The sequence below is a fragment of the Tupaia chinensis genome, unplaced genomic scaffold (assembly GCF_000334495.1).
Source record: "Tupaia chinensis unplaced genomic scaffold, TupChi_1.0 Scaffold143584_1, whole genome shotgun sequence".
In the NCBI taxonomy this organism is placed as follows: Eukaryota; Metazoa; Chordata; class Mammalia; order Scandentia; family Tupaiidae; genus Tupaia; species Tupaia belangeri.
In genome coordinates this window covers 5956767-5974813 of record NW_006203430.1, presented here as the reverse complement: position 1 = coordinate 5974813, position 18047 = coordinate 5956767, and positions in this window count along the sequence as shown.

Below are 18047 nucleotides of genomic sequence, written 5' to 3'. Positions count from 1 at the left end.
ATTGGTTACCAAGGACTGGAGCGAGGGCACAAGAGCAAAAAAGCAGAACACAGACATTTTTAAGACAGTGAAAATACTCTGTGTGATACGTCACGGTAGGTACACATCATTGCATTTTCCCAAACCACAAAATATATAACACTAAGAGAGAACCCTAAGGTAAGCTACAGACTTTTAATGATTATGATGTGTCAAGGCAGGTTTTATCAATTGTAACAAATATCCCACTCTGATGTGTGATGTTAATAGTGGGGAAGGTTAAGTATGTTTGGGAAGGAGAGTATACAGGAAATCTCTGTACCTTTCTCTAGTTTTGCTGTGAATCTAATCTGTTCTAAAAATAAATAATAGGCACAGGTAGTATGCACACACACACACACACACACACACACACACACACACATAGTAGTTTCTTCACAATTTTTTAAAGTAATGCATGTTAAATCAGGCATAAAAGATATTTGCGGGAACCAGCAATTAGCATAATGGCTATGTCGTTGGATTCCCATGTAGTCAACCACAGTTCGCGTCCCAGACCCGGTGGCTTAAAACTCATGCCGGGCGCGTGTGCGTGCGTGCCCAAGATCCCGAGAGGAGAATGGAGGAGAAGGGATTGCGGCGTGACCATCCCCCCTGGGGGGTAATTTCTCGCTTTCTGTCTCTCTGTCTCTCTCTGTCTATCTGGCAAGCGCACACGCCCTATAGCGAAAATCTCTCCAAAAATAAATAAATAAATAAATAAATAAATAAATAAATAAATAAAAGATATTTGCAGTTTATCAGGGACTCACATGAAGCATTGCTTTTTACAATACACTTGAAGTTTTTAGAAGGACTTGAACTTTAAGATACTATACATTTCCTCCTTTTACATTAACCTTTACTTATCCTGCCTCCCAGATGTGAAGATAACTAGATAACTCACTAATGAGTTTGGATATTTAGAGTATTGCTCTATTAATATTTTACCTCTCACAAAGAGATAGTCATATGTTTCATGGAACTCCAGTCTCTTCATCTAAATTAATCATAATATGTATCTCGGGGATGATTATAGAGCCCTCACAATACTTTCAATAGAAAAATGCCTATGTATTGAGCTAGCCTTGTTATTCAGTCCAAGATTCCTTTTCACAATCAGATGCAGATCACTTGGAAAGAGATAGAACTTCAAGGCTCAGAAGCCCAGCACAGTGAGTGCTGAATGGGATGGCCAGGATTTTCCAACAGGTCATAAACAAAAGACACTGGTATGAAAAGTGGCAATGAAAATGCTGGCTTTTAAATAATTTATCTTTTATGTCTCATTTGAACTAAATAAATAATTTAGGCATTCATGAAAATAGATGTTCCTAATTGAACGGATTGCTAGTCAAAATCTATAATTTAAAATATGTTTAAAGAAGATACATATTTTCCCAATTAAAAGGCATTCCCTCCTTTCCATCCAGCCAGACTTATGAGTGACATAATACATAAGAACTTGAGGCCTGGCAGTAGTCAGTGGCTGGAAGTCAAACTTCTGGCAAGATGGTATGTCTGAATGTTAAAATTACAGCGGCAATATCAAGTCTCTTGGTCTGGATATCTTCTGTTTAGACTTTTTTTGTTGTTTCTTTTGCCTCAGGATGAAAAGAAAGAAAACTCTGCCTAAGAATTGCTTAAGTGGAGTTTGGCAATAAAATATATAACTATGAAAAAAAATTACTTCAGCTCTTATAACTCCAACCTAGTGGAATGTAGAATGACATGAAAGCTAATAAGAAAAAGGTGGTAGAGGGAAGCCTTGGCTGCTAAGAAAAACATAGCTTATCTCTTTGAGTTCAGCACACTTTGTAAGTGGACCAAGTAGTAGACAGAAGGCTGAGAAGACACACAGGATAGGATGAGAAAGAAAGTGGAGAGTCCATTCTATTCAAAGGAGAACTGATTCCATTAATTGTACAGTGTCATCATTTTTAGTTTCCCTAAACCAGTGGTTCTCAAAGTGGAATTCCAAAGTGTAGACTCTTGGGATTTCTATAAACTTTTCCATGGATTCATGAGGTCAAAAATACATTTGTAAAAAAAACCTAAAATGTTATTTGCCTTCTTCATCATGTTGACATTTTCATGGAAAAGGGTGAAAAAAAATGCTGACACTTAGGTATAAATCAAGGCAGTAGCAAAAACTACTAGTCATCATTGGAATGTGTACTGCTGCACACTCACAGTTTAGGAAAAAATGTCAATCTCACCTATAAATGTCATTGACATTATTAACTGTATTGTATTTGGTCCTGAGTACATGATGTTTTGTTAAGTTTATTTATTTCCTTAATGAGAGACAGAGAGATAGCACCAAACAGAATCTTGATGCCATGGTCCACCTCATCCGCCCCCCACCCTCAGCCTTATTCAGCCCTGGGTTATAGGCATGTGTGTGCTCAGTGTTCTCAGGGAGGTCTCTGGATGTGAATCTAGAAACGTCCTACACTGGTCAGCCTTGCAGAGCTTTGTGTTTAACTTTGCATCACAATCTGCCTCCCACATCTTTTTAGTGGATTGTTGGAAAAGTCATGATGCATTTTTTCATAGAAAAATACATAGTGACTCTTCCAATGACCCAATAATATTCTGTGGAGAACAAAAGGAAGTGATTTGCTGCAAGTTCAAGTAGTTGATGGGATGTTCTGTGCAGAAGTGCTTGTGAGATCACATCAGTTTCAGTGAATGCAATTGTTGCTGAAAAAAAAAAACTAACAAACTTCTGTTATTTTGACTTGGATTTTGGCCAGAACATTTTATTGTAGTGAAGTGAATTGGTCATACAAAAGAAAACAAGGAAATGTATTTGTTGCCAATGATAAAATAAGTTTCATGTAAATATTAGAATTTTGAAAACTTAAAATAGCCATCATGAGTCTGACAGTTTCACAGATTTTAAAAATTTATGTTGAGATTTTTAATGAAAATAACATCGAATTTTTATATTGTTTAACAAAAAATATCAAAACTTATATAACTAACATAAATCTTTGAATCAATGTTTTGAAAATGATGAATGTATGTATAACACAATCATACATAGATACAAGTGAAAGGTAGACCAATGAGTTTTGGTGTTACAAACATATTTCATCAATATGTTTACAGAATCCCTACTGCAATCAAATTAGAAGAAATCACATTTTGTGGATCCAACATCATTGGAACAAACAGGAAAGCACTGTTACGTGAGGCTGTGGCGACTTGGGAGGCTTGCGTTTGGTTTCTGAAACAACCTAAATAAATCAAGCTTGGTGGTGTGTGTCTATGGCCCTAGCTAACTGGAAAACTGGCCTGGAAGGATCGTGACATAGTGAGATTCTGTCAAACAAACAAATATACTTATCTCTTATTCTCTTTTTCTCTCTCAGTAAAGAAAGTGAGAAAGAGATAAAAAGAAGAAGAGAGAGAGAGAGATTAAGAAAGAAAGAAAATTGCTGAAAGAAAGAAAGAAGGAAGGAAGGAAGGGAGGAAGGGAGGAAGGGAGGGAGGGAGGGAGGAAGGGAGGACAAATGAGCCATTTCTCTAGCTTGGTGTATTGCCAATGAATAATGTTCATAACAACCTAGAAAAACTATTAAAATAATATTTTATTTCCCAAATACGTCATACATTACTACAAAGCTGGATTTTTTTTCATATACTTTATCCTAAGCAATATATTGCAGTATATTAAATAAAGAAGCAGATAGGAGAATCCAACTTCCCTTTCTTAAACTTGATTGTTGCACAGGAAGAAAGAATCCAGGTAGAGAAGATGATATTTCTGAGTGAAGAGGTAAAGCTAAGAGTCCAAGGAAGACAGAGCAGATAGACTCACAAAGAATGCCTAAAGAACAGTGCTTCACAAAGGCAGAACTCTAGAGATCTTTGCCCTTGAATCCTCAGTTAACTGCTGATCATTGCATGCATATAACTTACTCAATGCTAGGGAAACTCACCACCCAAAAAGAAAAGAGAAAATGAAGCTGGAGCTCACACTGGGTAGAAATATTTCCTGTCTCTGTAGCCAGAGTGGAACACCTCGTAATTCATGGGGCATCAGGGAGTGTACTCACAAATCTGCCCAGAACACTTACCAAGATTGACCATATTCTGAGCCATGAAACAAATCCCCCAAATTTAAAAGTATCCAGGTCATACAAAATATGTTCTTTTCCCACAATGAAAATAACTTAAAGGTCAATAACTGAAAAATATCTGGAAAATCCCAAAATTTTTGTAAACTACGTAGTATACTAAATACCCATGGAAAGAAGGGGAGAAGAGAAAAATAGAAATATGAAAGAACTGAGTGAAAATGAAATAAGCAATCAGCAGTTCTGACTAATAAGGAAAGAAAGGGAGCATACAAAATTTGCCAATACTCAGAAATGAGGTAGAACATATCATGATAGACTATATAGATACTGAGGATGATAAGGATAACTTATGAACAACTTCATGACAAAACGAAATCAATAGTAAGGATGAAGTGGACAAATTCTTGAATGAGACAACCTAACAAAGCTCACTCAAGAGGAAATTGAGAGGCCAGCTGGTGACATGGTGGTTGAGACAGCTGGATCCCACATGGTTGACTGCAGTTTGAATCCCTGGTCCTGGCGACTTGAAAATCACACCAGGTGCATGTGCATGAGTGTCTAAGATCCTGAGAGGAGAATGGAGGAGAAGGGACTGCAATGTGGCCATTCCCCCTGGGTGTGATTTCTCATTGGCCCTCTCTTTGTCTGTGTCTCTCCAGCAAGTGCATGTTCTATAGCAAAAACCCTAAAAAGTAAAACAAAACAAACAAACAAACAAAAAATCCCCACCACACTGGGATTGCACAAAATCCCAAAAGCATAATGGAGGTGAAGGAATTGTGTGGCCTTTCCCCTGGGGGTTGCTTTCTCACTTTTTTAAAAAAGTGAATACCACTATATTTATTCATATAGTTAGAAGGGAAATTCCAGGCTCAGATATCTTCATTAGCTAATTTTACCAAGCATTGAAGGAAGAAGTAATAGCAATAATAGACAAATCTTTTAGAGAATTGAAAAGTAGGCAATGTTGTCCAGTCCATTCCATGAAGCCAGCATTATTCTGGTATAAAAACGAGAAGATGATACTAACAGAAATGAAAGCCAAACATAAATATTCCTCAGAAACAAAACTGTAAAAAAAAAAATCTAATAAGACACTAGTAAACGGAATTCCATCATACATAAAATTTCATTATGCATAATATAAAAATGAGATACATATGGATTAATCTGTAATACTTAAACACTAAAAACTACAAAATATTAGTGAGAAAAATAAAGACATAAATATATATAGTGATCTATGAATCTTCAAGCCGAGACTTAGCATGTAAATTCTTTCTGCACTGATCTATAAATTCAGCACAGTCCTGGTTCATAATAAAAAAGCTGATTCTATAATCCACATGGAAATGAAAAAGACCTAAGATAGTCAAATAAATTTTATTTCTTTTTTTTCTGGTTTTTTTTTTTTTTTTTTTTTTTAAGAGGTTTTTGCCATATGGCATGTGCACCTCCTGTGGCAGGGAGGGAGAGTGAGAGCAAAAGTGAGAAATCATCCCTCAGGGGGATGACCACATTGCAATTGCTTCTCCTCCAGTCTCCTGCTGAGATCTTGGACACTCATACACGTGTACCTGGCATGATTTTCAAGCTCGAAACCACGTTTGAAAATGTGGGAATCCGGCAAAATAACCACTACACTCTGCTGGTCCCACCAAATTTGTTTCATGGCTCAGAATATGGTCAATCTTGATAAGTGTTCCAGGCAGACTTGTGAGTACACTCACTGATGCCCCATGAATTATGAGGTGTTTCACTCTGGCTACAAAGATGGGAAATATTTCTACCCAATGTGAGCTCCAACTTCATTTTCTCTTCTCCTTTTGGGTGGTGTGTTTCCCTAGCATTGAGTATGTTACATGCACACACTTTTCAAAAGAAGTGCAGGGACCAGCAGATGGAAATAGACTGTACTTGCCTACATAAAGTAATGTAGAGAGAAGGAGATGTTGATATTCTAAACCCACTGGACATTAAGTGAATAGGGAAAGTGGGTAGAAAGGGTGTTTACTCAAACCAAAGGCATTGTGAAGGAGTTGGTTTGCAATTGACATAATGCACACTGGAAAGATGTAGGAGGAACATAATAAGTTCAATCATGTAAGGAGCCCAGGAAAGTGCAGTAGGTTGAAGATGAGGTTCTGGATAGGATTTGAGTAGATGAAAAACTTAGGAAGAAATGATGGACTTTAGAAGCCCTGTGTAAGTCCATGTTTTGGGGGGGACATATATGACTCAGGATTTTAGACTTTTTTTTTTGAGAGAGGTTTTTGCCATAGGGCGCATGCGCTCGCCAGACAGACAGACAGACAGCGAGAAATCACCCCCCAGGGGGGATGGCCACGCCGCAATCCCTTCTCCTCCATTCTCCTCTCGGGGTCTTGGGCACGCACACACACGCGCCCGGCGTGAGTTTTAAGCCACCAGGTCCAGGACGTGAACCGTGGTCGACTACGTGGGAGTCCAGCGACATAGCCATTACACTAACTGCTGGTCCCAAGACTATTTTTGACCTAATGTCAAAGGTAGGGTGAAAGACTATGACACACATGGTATCTTGGCCAATTATGGGGATAATTGTTTCACAGTGTTTGTGTCACCCAGAAAGCAAGGTCCCTGATTAATTAGGGTTAGAGGTATATCACGGTAACTGCCTCTTTTTTTTTTTTTGGAGAGGTTTTTCGCTATAGGGCGCGTGCTCTCGCCAGACAGACAGAGAGAGACATAGAGACAGAAAGCGAGAAATCACCCCCCAGGGGGGATGATCACGCTGAAATCCCTTCTCCTCCATTCTCCTCTTGGGATCTTGGGCATGTACGCACACGCGCCCAGTGTGAGTTCTAAGCCACCGGATCCGGGACACGAACCGTGGTCGACTAAGTGGGAGTCCAGCGACATAGCCATTACGCTAACTGCTGGTTCCCAAGGGTAACTGCCTCTTAAATATCCCTCCACATGCAGAAAATTCCCATTAAGAATGACTGCCTTGATTTTCCACTACATATCAAAATGTAATCTTTTTTAAAACAAGAGTACTTATTTTTAATATGACCACCATTAGTAGGGTTCATATTCAATGAGTTGTTACTAAGCTAAATTGAAACATAGAATGAATTTGGCAAATGACATTTTTAAAATACAAATATCATCTTACTCATCAAAAATCATTATACATATATATTAATTACAGAAATAAACTTAAAAATAATCTACATGTAGAAACATTACCATGTATATGTACAATGTTTAGATTTTAGATCAATCATAGTCACCTTAAAATACCTAACAATGAAACTTCCTTTATGCACAGCTTTCCATATTCCCTTCCACAATGAGTACAGACCTTTCTTTATTAGTAATAAATTTGTCATAATTTCTAATTTACATAAATAGTTGTACATCTTTGTGGAGAACAATGTGCTTTTTCAAATGCAATACAAAGTGTAATGATCAAATCAAGAGAAACACTCATATTAATTATCTTCAGCATCTATCATTTATTACATTCAAAATTTACTCTTTGGGTTATTTTTTAAAATATGTTGAATTGTCACCAATCTACTTTACTGTGCTATAGTAATTCATTCCACTTATTTACATGTACTCTTGCATATACAAAGAAACAATTAATAAAGTGATGAGGAAGCCTATAAAATGAGGAAATACTTTTGAAATATACATGCAAGAAGGTATTAATAACCAGACCTTTTTATAACACATTAGTAATCTATTGGAGTTTATAGACAACTGTTCCAGACAAGTTAGGTACTGCCAAGGATTGGGGTTTCTAGGGACCAGATGGTGATGCAATAGTAATGCCGCTGCATCTACATTGGAAAGGTCCAGGGTTTGCATCCCAGGACTTCTTTGAGTATGCCAGAAAAGCAAGAATACACTTGTGGTCTGGGCTGGCTGACCATGGGTGTGTATCATGGTGTGAGGAGTCTGTTGGCGCTTTCTCTCTTTGTCTCTCTCTGTCTTTGTCCCCCTCTCCATGGGAGAAATAAAGAAACAAACTTTAAATTATCATTAAACAATTGACAAACAACTGTGATGGATTCTCTTCAGGGCTATTCTGAGTATTGTGATTGCTGACAAGGGTCATATTTATGATTTTTATCCCCATGAACTTCTAGAATTACTGAAATTGAATTTTAGAGTTCCAACACTAAAAGCCTCTTTCTTTTTAAAAAAAAATCCTATAATGTAATATTCTTTCTTCTCAAAGAAGATGAGGTAAACAGAGACTTCCTCCTATAATTATCTATTCAATGCAAATATTTTAGAAGCAGATGTTGCATACGAAACAAATCTTCTGAACATTTTTTCTAAATATCATAGGACTTTTGCTAGAACCTATACTATCCATCATAAGAATAATGATTCCTCTCTTCAACTATGCAGTTCTCTCTCTCTCTTTTTAATTTTTTAATTATTATTAATTTTTTTTTACAGAGGGAGTGTGTGCTCATGGAGAAACACAGAGACACTGAGAGAGAAAGTGAGGAATCATCCCTCCAGGGGGATGGTCACACCCCAACCCCTTATTCTTCATTTTCCTCCTGGGATTTTGGGCATGCACACACATGTGTCCAGTGTGATTTTCAAGCCCATTGGTCCAGAATTTGAACTGCAGTCAGCCATGTGAGAGTCCAGCACCTTAATCACCACACTAAATAAATGCTGGCCTATGCAGTTCTCTTATACTGGAGGCCTTGGTAAGTTGGTATCCTGCAGCAAGAGTTCTGGAGTCCCTCAGCCCTGAAGTTTAGTCCCTTCACCACCTAAACTTCCTATGAATATTTGCACATAGACAGGAAACAATAGTTAATTTCCTTTTCCTTCTTAATTCTACTGGCAGCTTGGTCAATATATGCTGATTAATATACGCTTTCTCCTCCTCCCCACTCCCCCAGAGATCAATCTGAAGCCAGCCACTTTTTTTCTCCCTCTTGCTTGACTTCTTTGGACATCTAGAGCAATTTTGGGGTATTGTGTTTGTGTTGTCTGTGTGTGTGTTGGTGTATAGACCTACATAGTTTATAGACTGACTTCTATCAGAAAAAGTTAACAATGAAAGGAAAAGGGAGATGGGTGGCCAGACTGTGGGGCAGTGGTAATATGTGACACTCTGCAAGGCTGACCTGCATGAGAAAGTTCCTGGTTCACCTCCAGAGACCTCCCTAAATGTGCTGGCTGATCCAGGACTGGATGAAGCTGGGGGCTGATTGCAATGTCAAGACCTTGTTAGGAATTCTTGTTTCTCTGTTTCTCTCTCTGTCTTTCTGCATCTCTTTCACTCAAAGAAGATATAAATAAACTTAGAAAATGCAAACATTTTCTGGGGCTGGCAGGTGGCGTGGTGGTTAAGAGCACTGGAATCCCACATGGCTGACTGTGGTTTGAGTCCCAGACTTAGTGGCTTGCTCTCTGGTCAAATTAAAATAAATAAAGTTAAATAAAATAATAATAATAAAGACTATTAAAAAATAAAATGCAAACATTTTCTTTTCATAGGTAAAATAATCCTCTTGAAATATGATGCCTTGTTGTCTAAGAAGTATATACTCCTGGAAATACTTGGTATAACCTCAAAAATAAACTCTAATCTTTATTTTTTTGAGGAGGCTTGAAATTTGTTGGTAGACCCAAGTTTTTTCATTTTTTTCCTTATTTAAAATGCTTCAGCTTGGGCTGGCCCTATTGCCTAGTGGTTAAGTAAACCAGTTTCTACGTGGTCGATCATGGTTTGAATCTCAGGCTGGTGGCTTGACAAACCTGCTGGATGTGTGCACATGCCCACCCGAAGTCCTGACAGGATGGAGAAATGGAGGAGAAGGAATTGCAATGTGACCATGCCCCAGTGGGAGTGGCTTTCTCCCTGTCTCTTTAGTCTCTGTTTCTGAGTCTCCATTTGGTAAGCTTATGTGCCCTGTGCCAATTAAAAAAATATATAAACTGATTAGCATTGTATTCTCTATTTAACTCTGATTAGGACATCATTATTTAGGAGAAAAAGAGTTAGGTCTATGATACTGTCCCATCTCTACTATCCTGAGATACAGGTGCCAGCTTTGTTTTAGTTATTAATTAATTAAAAATGTACTTTTCCTCATGTCATAGTTAAACCTCACTAATCTAATATTAACATCAATATATGTGGGGGTTTTTTCTAAATAAAAGCCTTAGTGAAAACAAAGTTTCACTATGGTATTTTAATGTGATTTATGGGTGTATAGAATGAGAAAGAATTTTAGATGCATCTATGTAATTAAATGTAATATAAAAAAATTCAAAATAAATTTGAAAAATGATAATCCCTTGCAAAAATGTGTGGTACTTTAGGAATAAAGATTAAGACTTTTTAGAAAATATGCTAAAGTTACACGTAGTAGATTTACTCATTAAATTCTCAAAATTATTGCACTTAGTTACTACAGGTTATTTTGAAATTAAAGTTAATGCAAGTAAATATTACTGTACTGTGACATTTTAAGTGTAAAACCTTTTTATTTCTCATATGATCTGTAATGAAAAAATTTAGCAAGCCAGAATTCTCTGTCATTAATGCTAATCTATAAAAAAGGCAAAGTTAGTGATTTTGCCAATATAATATTTAATATGGTATATGTGGCTTTTTTCACTAACTGGTTAGAAACTGCAAAGCATTCTTACTGTAATGTTTCAAGTGCATTTTAAACATTACAGTACTATGTAAACTTGATATATTTAATACATGTAAAATCTCTTTCTCTGACCCCAATTTCCTTCTCCTTTTCAAGTAGCAATAAAATCAAATCTTTACCATTTAGATAAAATTCAACAGTTCTGGATTAACTGTTGCTTTGCAAAACTGTCACTCCACATGGTTCCATGTGAACTCAGTGAACATGAACTTAGTGAAAGGACTTCATCTGACAGACAAGGAGATGACCCCAAGATGCAGTCTTGGCCTGTGTTTGTGATGTATATGCTAGATTTCATAGGCTCCAATATTCAGTAAGGTCTCTAGCATAATGCCTAGTATATAATAAACTTGATACATATTTGTTGATTTTTTTTCAATTGCTACTTCTTTTTATTTTTTTTTTTAGAGGTTTTAGCTACAGGGCGGGTGCGCTTGCCAGACAGAGAGAGACAGAGAGACAGAAAGCGAGAAATCACTCCCCCCCCCCATGGGGGATGGCCACGCCTTAATCCCTTCTCCTCCATTCTCTTCTTGGGATCTTTCTTGGGCACACACGCACATGCGCCTGGCGTGAATTTTAAGCCACCAAGGACTTGGACCGCTGTCAATTACATGGGAGTCCAGCGACACAGCCATTACGCTAACTGCTGGTCCCTCAATTGCTACTTTTTGTAAGCCCTTTGAGAGCTTGGATATGCTCTCGCTCTCTGTTGTTATTACTTACCTGAAATCGTGCCTGAGGCATAGTATGTGATCATAAGTTTGTTTTTTTTTTGCTATAAGATGTGTGTGCTTGCCAGAAAGACAGCAAGAGAGACAAAGAGACAGAAAGCGAGAAATCGCCCCCTGGGAAGACGTCCATACTGCAATCCCTTCTCCTCCATTCTCCTCTCAGGATTTTGGGCATGCATGCACATGTGCCCTGTGTGAATTTTAAGCTGCCAGGTCCAGGACTTGAAATATAGTCAATTACATGGGAGTCCAGCAACGTAAGCTTTATGTCATCTGCTGGTCCTGTGATCATAAATATTTTTTAGTTGATGAGATATTTGGTTTCTGAAATCCTAGCCAAGCAGAATTGTGGAGTGTTTGAAAATGTAAGCTCAGGACCAGCAGTTAGCGTAATGGCTACATTGCTGGACTCCCACATAGTCGACTGTGGTTCGAGTCCTGGACCTGGTGGCTTAAACTCATGCCAGGCGCATGTGCGTCCATGCGTGCCCAAGATTCTGAGAGGAGAATGGAGGAGAAGGGATTGCGGCGTGGCCATCCCCCTGGGGGGCGATTTCTCACTTTCTGTCTCTCTGTCTCTCTCTGTCTGGCAAGCGCACACGCCCTATAGGAAAATAAAAAAAACTCTCCAAACACACACACACACACACACACACACACACATAAAAGTAAGCTCAATATGCAGATGTCAAGGTTCAAATTGCAGCTCAGTTGCTTAGCAGGTACATGATCAGGACAAAAGACTAGCAATGAGTGTGTTTTCATACAGATAAAGTGAGAATAATATTCGTATGGCCCTCACAATGTTATTATGAGGACTGAGAATATGTGAGGATACTGCACAGTGTCCAATGCAAACTAAACACTCAATAATGATCAGTTTTATGAGTAACATAGTCTATTTGTGTTGTTATAACAAAATAAATTGAGTGGCTCATGAACAATAGAAATTTATTTCTCCATGTTCTGGAGGCTGAGAAGTCCAAGATTAAGGTACTAGCAGATTCAGTGTCTGATGAAGGTACACCTCCCGATTTGTCTTCTTGTTGTAACCACACATGGTAGAAGGGGCAAAGGATCTCTCTTAGTTCTCTTTTATGTAGGTACTAATTTCATTCATGAGACTCCACCTCCAAGACCTAATCACCTCCCAAAGGCCCTTATGCTATCGCTTTGTAAGTTAGGATTTCAACATATTAATTTAGAGAGGTCACAGATATTTAGACCATAGCATTGTGAGCACGTGTAGCATTCCAGGGACACTACCTCTCTTGGTTGCCCTACCATCATCTTCACTCTTTATGGTATTAGAAAATCCCCCTTATCCCTGGGCTTATTGGAAAGAGCATCATGTAGCTCTTCTGTTGCATATTTTGTCCTACCTACTGAAAGGGCTTAATAGTTCATGATGATTGCTGATTGCCAAGCTCAATGTCCTAATGTCACCAATGTATCTGACATACAGAACATACAGTTTGCAAAGACATATTGAGACATTTGACTCAAGAGAGAAGACTTAATATTAGCTTTTCATGGCTATTGTAATACATTACCACAAACTAGAGGCGTGAGACAAGGAAAGTGTATTCGCTTACAGTTCTGCAGTTCAGAAGTCTAGCAAAGGTCTTCCTGAGCTAAAATCAAGATGTCAATAGGACTGTGATTCTTTCAGAAGGTTCTAGAAGTGAACCCCATCTTCTTACCTGTTTCCTCTCCTAGAGATCTCCTACATTTCTTGGCTTTAGGCCCCCTCCTCCACCAAGCTGAACATAGGGTATTTTCTGACCCTACTTTTTGGTTTGTTTTTGAGAAGTTTTTTGCCTTAAGTAGCATGTGTTCGCCAGAGAGAGAGAGATAGAGACAGTGAGAGGGAAAGTGAAAAATTACCCACCCTGGGGGATGGCTATGCCACCATCACTTCTTTTTTCTCCTCCTGGGATATTGGGCTTGCATACACACATACCCAGTGTGATTTTCAAACCACTGCGTCCAGGACTTGAACCATTGTCAACCATGTTGAAGTCCATTGACTTAACCACTATACCATCTGCTGCCTCCTGACTGTGCCTTATAAGATCTTTGTTTTCTGGCTCTCTCCTTCATCTTCCCTTTCCTGCTTTTAAAGTGTCATGTGATTACATTGCACACACAGAATTATCCAAGATAATATCCCTTTTTTAAAAAATCAGTTATTAGCAACCTTATTTTCGTCTGCCTTATTTAACCTAAAATATCCATGGGTTCTGATCATTAAAACATGGGAGAGTGGGTGGGGAGCATTAGTCTACCTAGTACTTAGGATTTAGGGTCCAAGTGTTCTAATTATTTTTCAACTGCAATATTATTTTTTTTAAAGTTAATAATAAAGAACACAAGTGCTGAAAAGAGAGAGAAAAAGATAGTGAGAATAGCAACCTGGAATGGGTCTCATCATACTGAGATCCCCTTTTCCCATCTCTCCAGATTGTCAGGATTTTAGGTGGCCAGGGGCATACCCAGTACTTTTCAGGCAGACAGTGATTTTTTTTTCTTTCTTTTTTTAAAAAATTTTTATTATCATCATAATCTTCTTTATATTACATTGGATTACATATAATTTTACAGTGTATTACATTGCTTTTTCAAAAGGGAATGCCATGCATGTCAGTCAGTACAAAGACATTAATCTCCCCACTTCAACATTCAATATCTTTTCGATGTTTTCCCCAATCATTATTATTATTATTATAATTATTTTTTTAAAACAGACAATCGCAACTTCTCATTTTGCTTGTAAAAATACTTTGCCCATCATGAAATACTTCTCAGACCAATCCAGTTGAGAATACTATACATGCCATCATCAACAGTTAATAAGCCATATCTGTTTCTCACTAACGTCCTGCCTCTCTATTGTTCACTTGCTATCTTTCTCCAGACTTGGTGATTTGAACCTGTGTTCAACTGTGTGACTTCCAGCACTGCAGTCCAATATTCTACAGACTATGCTACCTAGGCTGAACCTGTAATAATACTTCTGAATTAAATATGTACTCAAAAGCAATAATTTAAAAACACTTATGTGCAATTGTATACCATAGGTGACTATAACACATCCACATGGATTGGAAACGTAACAAAAGTTCCAAGTGGAGTCAGTAGCAGAAAAAGAAGGAAGAAAGATTTCTTGCCAATTTCAGCTTTTGACAAAACACCATAGAGATAGTTCAACGACTACATTAGGCTCATTGCTGGCCTTCTTATCTGACCCTGCAATATACTGTATCCTTGTAGGTAACATGGGAAAGAAAAGCATCTAGGATGCCATTGCTTATGCACCAAAGCCAGGCTGTTCCATGTGTTCATATTTTTAAAGCCACAGGAGCAGCAGTTGGGCCAGTTCCATGGCCTGGTAGTTAAGGCAGCTAGATCCCACATGGCTGACCCCATGGTTGGAGTCCTGGACCTGGTGCCTTGAGAAAAATGCTGGGCATGTGTGTCTGTGTGGCCAAATACTCAAGAGAAGAGAGAGATGGAGGAGAAAGGATTTTGCAGCATGATCATTCGGTATGGGGGATGCTTTCTCCTTTCTTTTCTTTCTGTGTTTCTGTCACACACATGCATACAAAGACCAGCAATCCCCACAGGGCTCCATATTTATAGCGTGGCATTTTTGGTCCAAACACAAACAGGAAAGAGTTTAGGTGCTTCATGGAATAGTAACTGAACAGGAAGAAAGGATAATTTAAATACTTGCATGTGTTCATTTTTGCCTTTATAACTCTAAATATTTTTCTTTTGATAAAGTACATAATTCTTAGACTATTTAATACAGAATTTTTATATGTCTCTCAGTGTAAACAAATTATGAGATTACATTAATATTATATATTGCACATTTTTGGCACAAATAATCACTATAAATATTTTAATACTGTTTTCCATAATGTGATATCAATGACTGTTTTCATCAGTAAAAAAAAACAAACTAACCAAAACTAGCTACCTAAAGGGTTGCTTATAATGCATCTCTCTCTATGCTTTCTGCTAAATAAACAAAAATGTCTTGGGTTACCGGACATTTAGGCTGTCATTATTGTTATAATTCCCTTCATCCATATCCCCAAAAAGTGAATTAAAGACTTCATAGATCTAAATTTCTTGTTGATTTGCTGATCTTGCAGAGGTCTGTGTAAAAAATTGGCATGGACTAAGAAAACATCCTTATCGAACAAAGGCAATGTATTTTTATGTATTGACTTTGTGTGATTCAATTTGCAGTAAGTATGAGAGTAACCTTTATAAACTGCCCCATGAACTTAAAAGCAAGTTTGCATTTTGTGGTTAACTTTTCTTTTACTGTATGACTTCCAAACTGATGACCCAGCTTTTTTGAGCTCTTGAAACCTTTTAGCCAAGTAATGAAAATGAACGATTTTCCAAATGCTTAGAATCATAATCTAAAAGTTGGATAGAGACTTTTGGTAAGGCAGACACTATTAATTTGTAATTGTAATAATTAAGTTAGATGAAAGGTAAATTATACTGGATAGAGTAAGGCAACAAAAGTTTAGCTTTAAATCTGTAGGATTTTTTATTTTTATTTTTACTTTATTTTATTTCTTCCATGACACACACATGCACACACACACACACACACACACACACACACACAGAGAAAGTTCTTGTGAGACCGGCATCTCGAACAGTGTCCTATGCCACAATCCACCCCCAGCCTTTGCCAGCCCAGTTCACAGACATGTTGTGCCCACTTCAGGGTGGCCCTGGTTGCATTACTGCTACATCACTGCCTGCTCCCTTACTTTTAAATATTGACAAATAATAATTACACATATTTATTGGGTAATGTCAATGTTTTTGTATATAATAAATATATGAAGTGATATATTTGTAAATTATCTTAATTAAAGCTGTCATTCTAAATAAAATCATAGATAATTTCCCAAATAAGTAGGTATTTTTCATTTGAAAAGCATGCACTTGTCATTCAAGCCACATGAGCATTTTCTTCTTATTGTTATTTTGCCTCTGACAATGCATACAATTTTACACACATGATTTCCAGATTAATAAGCATTGTTTAAATTGTTTTCTGAGTGAGTATTTCCTTTATACTAATCATGAATTATGTGGGGGATAGCAAGTACTGATTCTATGCTTTTAGTTCTATTATTTTCTGCTTTTTTAAATGATTCATTTTACCTATTGCAGATTTATTTGGAAACTGTGGGACTTTTCCTATTGAAATGTATTGTTCTTAGAGCTGATGTAGCTGGTCTTTACGCTATAGAAATTTTGGCCAAAATTAATCAAATGTATTATATTCTATTATTGATTGACTAACTTTCCAATTATATGGCACTTATAGAAGTATTCCTTTTGAAAACAAAGGAGCATATTTGACTAGAAGGCATCAAGAGACTTTATAGTTTGCAAACTTTGATATAGAAACATGTTCTTTCCACTTTCCAATGAAAATATTGGGTCGTCAGGAAAGTCATGACATACTTTTACATAGAACAATATGTCATTACTTTTCAGATGACCTAATATTTCTGAAATGTTCCAGTATGGTGAGTGCTTAAATGTTTTAGTTTTGGGTACTATTTATTGAAAATCACATGGTCAAGATCCTCTCTTGCTTGTTATTGTCCTTATTTCTTTTTAGTCTTTTTTAAAACCTAAATCTCTACATTTAAATCTTCAGGGATTATTAATTAAGTATTTATTTAAAAAATACTTTTCATGCTCTTAGTTTTACGATTAGTATTAAAGATTATGTACAGGACCCTATACACATTTAGAATCAAGGAGCCCTTTTTACCTGGCTCTCTCTAAAATATGGCAAGAAGCTAAATTGGTATTTGAGTCAAAGATTAGGATCAAAGAGTAATCCAAAGTGTTGTCATAAGTCTAATTTGTTTCTGGTTTTACATTATTTGAGCCTAAAACTGTCTACCATATATTAAATAACAAATTTTAAGCTTCTTTGCTCTTGCAAAAATTTCTTAAGAGTCTGAAATACACAATTTTATAAATGATACTTGAAAGAAATGGAACATGAATTGGTACCTCAGTCTAAGGTGCCAGTTTGACAGAAAATAATGGGATTACATTTGAATAGATAATTTCTAGGATTTCTTTTAAACTTTAACATTCAAAGATTTCTATGGTACACAATGAAGGATCACTTCATTTTTTTAATATATTTTTCTCACTCTTAGATGGTCTCATTTTCTTTTTGTACTTTTAAATATTATAAAATGCAGAGGTCTTAAAAATATAGTACTGGTCATTCCTTATAGCCTTCTAATTAAGCTGCCTCAATTGTCTTCTGTTTTCTACATATGAACCATGGAATGACATGTCTTATGAACCAAAACAAACAACAAATAAATTCCATCTCTATAAAGATCTATCAGAAAATAATACAAACTAATCCTTGCCTAGGTACACTGTCACATATCACAATATTGACTTGAATAGTAGTTGAGCAGAAAAATTGACTGAAT